Genomic DNA, 5,523 nt, shown 5'->3' on the forward strand with positions numbered 1-5,523 from the left:
ATGCCAGATAACTTTAAAACTTTAAAATAAGATTTGAAAAGGAAATAAAAATTAGTCAGGGTTTCAACTAATAATGCATATTGTCCACCACTAAACATGGCTTATAGATTTGATTTGCCTTTACCATTTGAAATCAGTGAGGGAAAAAGATCACAAGGCACACATCATTTTTGCTCACACAATTTGATAATGATATAGCTCCTTGGCTAAACTTGCATTTTGACCAAGCGAAGATGTATTATCCAGCTGGGAACTTCATTCTTATGTTCAGTAACATCATTTGAATAGAAAAGTAGAAGTTCACCCGTGATTGAAGAGTCATCACTCTCAAATTTCTAATGTTCATATACCCAGAGGGCAGAAAAAAATTTAGTTCTATATCTTAACCTATTGTATTTTGGACCTTTGTTATTCATAGTTTAACCTTATTAGATAGAGTTCTTTTGCAGTTTACTCTATGAACCTAATAAATTTGAAATGTTTGATAAATTATCTTGCAGATATGAAACTATTAGTATCTCCATACTTCCCTTTTTAGGTATTTTTAATGATGAACTTAGAATTTAAAAATAAACAAGACTTTATTTTCAGCTACATGTCTTGTGTTCTTTCAGCACCATTTTCTACAAAGCTCATCATGAACTGTGAGAAGGTTCAAGTGGCTGGGATTCAATGTTATCAGAAACTGGTAAGGGTAAATCTCTCACCAGTGAAAGATGTTGACAGAAGCAGCCGCTAAGATTTCCTACCATTAAGAATGGAGGCAGTAAGAATATCAAGCTGGAGTGCCTTTCTTTTGTTCAACGCTTCATTTGCTCACTTATTCCAGCACAAGGCACTCCCATAGGACACAAGAGTTGTATTGTTTACTGTTTTTCTGTTTTCAAGTGAGTGACAATTTCAGCCAAAAAGACTTGAATAAATTTATATCTAGAGGTAGATTTGTTGGATAAGAGCTTATTCCTGGTTCAATTATGTCACTAGATTCATTTCTTGGTTCTTCTGAGTTCTTCTGAGTTGGCTCTATGTTTAGGTTGTGCAGATGAGCCAGAAGATTGACTTCCAGCAGCATGAACAGGGAGCCTGCTTCCCCGTTCACTCGTCCCAGAATTGAGCCTCATTGCCCTGATTGAATAGACTTGGCTCAAATTCCTGACATTTATCCAAACACTGTGACCAGGAAGAAGAATGAATAGATTAATTTAACCTTGGTCACATACTGTGACCTGTAGGTTTGGTTAGAGTCACTTTTATGCCAAGCACAGGAGTTGAATATGAGGAAATCAGGACTTCGTGTTCGTAAGAGAGAATGGAAAACAACTGGGCAAGAACAACAGATGTCTTCACTTTGTTTTTCCCAAAGTATGAAATCTCAGAGAGAGAGAGAGAGAGAGAGAGAGAGAGACAGAGAGAGAGACAGAGACAGAGACAGAGAGACAGAGAGAGATAGAGACAGAGACAGAGAGACAGAGAGAGGGAGAGCACAAAGTCTCAGTCAATATATCAATTTTCAAGTATCTCTATGGGATGTGTTCTCAGTGTAGGATATAAGGGTTTTGGGGGGAGTAGTGCTCTACCAATCAATGTATGAAGAGCAAGTTTAACCATCCCAACACATTGAATGTGCAAAGATGGAGGAAGGACCCAGCAACTATAACCAGAACTCTTGTTAGAAAAGATAGAAGAGGCCTATTGGGAAACAATGGACACTGAAGCACAGTTCAGGGCATGTGTCCTATCCTGGGGGCAGGGAAGCCAATGACTCACTCACTTGGCAGGGCAAACTCCAGCTGACCTTGGCACTATTCTCTGAGATGATTGCTATCATTGCTTATTTCCCACAGTTTCTAGTTTTGCTCTATGAGATGGGTCTCCATTGTACGTTAGTGGTGCTTAAGAAATGGAAACTTGAGAGGGGTTCCTTTCGTGTATTTGTAGCCACCTTGGAGCTCATGGCATTTTGGTATACACCAAAAGCCAGGGGAATATTTGATCAGAAACCTTCATTGACTTATCTCCTGACCTTAGCCAATCTCATATTCTGGGTCCAAGCTTTTAGAATATAACATTGCAGAAATTAGGCTTAGTATATTTAGTACTTTTTTAAAGATTGAAAATGATATAAATGCCAAATGGATCTGACTTCAACAGGATGGGAAATTTATTAATGTAGACAGATAACTGAAAAGCCCAAGAAAAGTGAAATTAACTTATAGGAGGACTTGATATCTGATGTGCGCTAGGCTCCATTTCCTGATCTATTTCCTCTAGCTGCATTCCCTTCTTAGATTCAATATGGTGACAATCAGTAGTTTCATACTATATAGGAATAATACCTTGAAAGTCTTGATATCTTAGTCAAAGCAAACATTTTGCTACAAGATAAATGACCAATTCTAGGTCACATGAAACCAACGAACAAAATTACATCCAAATATACTTATTATATGGGTGGAAAAAAAAACCCTGAAAATTGTGGGTGTTTCTTCACATCTGTAAATTCAGTTTTCCTGTGAAATACTAAGTCATAGATAAAAATGTATAGTTTAATCTAGATAAGAATCTGCTCAGCAGAGGGTGCATTGAAGAAAACTTATTGCCTAAATAATTTGAATTTATTACTTTGTTCATGTGGATAACTTGTTATCCCCAAGAATCCAGAGGAGGAAAAGTTTGTATCAAAGTAGCAAAAACAATGCCCAGGATGTCATGAGCTCTATAGCACTTGTCTCTGACAAGTTGTGATGGTTCACTTGATATGTGAATTTAACTAGGCTACAATACCCAGATATTTGATTTAAAAAAATCTTTATGTTGTTTTAAAGAATTTTTTAGATGAGATTAACACTTAAGTCCATTTTTGAGAATAACACTTATGATCCAGAATGTATGTGGTTCTCAATTAGTTGAAAGTCTTTTTTCAAAATTTTCATTGTTGTTTTTTTTATTTTATTGTCAAACTGATGTACAGAGAGGATACATTTTCATACGTTGGGCATTGGAACATTTCTTGTACTGTTTGTTACCTCCTCCCTCATTCCCCACTCTCCCCTCCCCCTTTCCCTCTGCCCCATGAGTTGTTCAGTTGATTTACACCAAACAGTTTTGCAAGTATTGCTTTTGTAGTCTTTTGTCTTTTTTTACCCTGTGTCTCTCAATTTTGGTATTCCCTTGCAGTTTGCTATTTCTAATACCAGTATAGACCGTTTACAATGTACTCAGAAAAAAAGCCTATAATCCCCAGGGAAGAAGGAATTCTGCCTTCAGATTAGTTTGGAACTTGAGCTATAATATCAAGTCTCTATTAGGTCACCAGCTTCCTAGTCTATCTTGTATGTATTATAGCTGCTAGCATCCACAATCAAGCAAGTGAAATCCAAAATGAATCTTCTGTGTCTTCCCTTGTCTCTGTCTCTCTTTGTATCTGTCTCTCTCTCTGTCTGTCTCTGTCTTTCTCTCAGAATAACAAGAAATGTAGGCTGGGGATGTAGCTCAGTAGATACTCACCAAACATGGTCAAGGCCTTGTGTTTGGTTCCACACACACACACACACACACACACACACACACACACACACACACACACACACACACTAAAAGCTTACCCATGTGTTTGTACCTCGTTCTGACATTTTTGTTTTTTGAGAATCCTAACATACATGAATGTATTACAAATACACTGGGATGAAACAACTTTGCCTGTGCTTCCATTTCTTAATTCTTCTGTAACATATTTACATTAGTTTAGTGGGATAAAACAACATAAGTTATTGTCAAGTGGACTTGGAGATTAGAAATCCAATGTACATCTCATTGGAATAATATCAAGAAGTCCACAAGGCCATCTTCTTCTACAGGTTTTGAAGAAGAATCTGTCTGCTCCTCTTACCCTTCTAGCTCATAGAATAACATGCATGTTTTCACTTGTAGCTACATCTTTCACCCAGCAGCATAGAAACGGCTAGTATCTCTATGACTCTGAATTGTCTTTCTCTTGTGATTAGAAGAGACATGCCTGCCTAATCCAGGAAAACCTTGCTCAAAATCTTTAATCCACAAACTACCTTTTTTTCATATGAAAATGATATATTCTCAGGTTATGGAGATGAAGGCATGGTTATACTAAGGGAAAATACTATTCTGCCTGCTTTGTTTTGAAAGGCTGATATGTTGTGCAGCAAGTATTTACCAAGTACCCACCAGGATCTATGACTTGAAGTTGGAATCCTAGCCAAAAGTGAAAAGATAGTCTCGTGGAGATTTAAAACAAAACAAAACAGAAAAAAATCCTCTATGGTTTAAATACTCACATACTTCCCAAATTCACATCGGAAAACCTTCAAAGTACTGGTTTCAGGTTGAGCATTTAGGAGGCAGATTTTCCATGAATGGACTAAGTATCCTTAACAAAGAGGCCTAGTAAAACTAATCAGTCCCTTCCACTACATGAAGTTATAGTGATGTATCTGTGCCCTCAGCAAAACCAAGCACTTTAGCACATTGATATTGGACTTCCCAGTCTTCCAAACTATGAAAAATAAATTTTGAATGAGAATATGGTTGTACATACCCTAATCTCATTACTGAGAATACTGAGGAGCAGGATTTAAAGTTCCATGTATGCAGAGGGAAAGACTCTTTCAATGATGGAAAAATATAAAGCAATACACTTCTGCTTTTTTTTTTAAGTTCCATTCTTCATAATATGTTTGGTGGAACAACCCATATGGTCTTAGGAAGTAAATGCATAAATAAGGCAATTTCAACTAGTACTAAGAAAGATGAAAACAACAGAATGGAGATGGAAAGTAAGTAGTAATGGATGGGACGGGGCTGGTAGCTTCTGAGGTGAAGGCTTTATGAGCTGTGACTTGAATTAGAAGCCTCTAGATATGCCACTTCTTGAACAGGGTATTTCAGAAAGCAGGAAAGGCACAGACATAAGTTGGGGCTAGTGTGATATGTGTGAGAGACAGATCTTCCTACAGCAAGCTGAGGAATGCAGAGTGCAGATGGTGTCTGAGGTGCAAGCAAGGCTGGACCATGTAGGGTATTGTGGATGGGAGCAAGAAGGTTGGACTTACCTGAGTGTTTGGGGAGCACCTCCCCTACTAAGGTAAAATTCCATGTAACATCCTCTCCCCGAGGCAAACTGCAGCTCATTCTTTTTCTGGCTGAGGGAAATTTGACAAAATCCTGTATTTTAGGTTTGCCAATAATAATGATTTTTTAATGATCACATCAAATTCTTCTCCCACTCCACCAATTTGTAGAGTCAGGGTACTTTCAGAATTTAGGTAGTTAGCAAAATTTATTTTAACTTCTATGCAAGTATTTGGATTTGCTGATCATTTTCCAAAGGCATTTTTCCTGGAATATTCACAAAAAGAAAAGAGGAAATTAGAGGTGTTTTCTCCTAGCCAGCATTTTAGTATCACTCAAGTAATAAATATATACACATATCCTCTGCCTCTCCCCTCTCAACTAGGTTTAAAAAAAACTCTACTTTAGGTTTCTTTGCTT

Source organism: Perognathus longimembris, chromosome 5 (assembly GCF_023159225.1).
Source record: "Perognathus longimembris pacificus isolate PPM17 chromosome 5, ASM2315922v1, whole genome shotgun sequence".
Taxonomy (NCBI): Eukaryota; Metazoa; Chordata; class Mammalia; order Rodentia; family Heteromyidae; genus Perognathus; species Perognathus longimembris.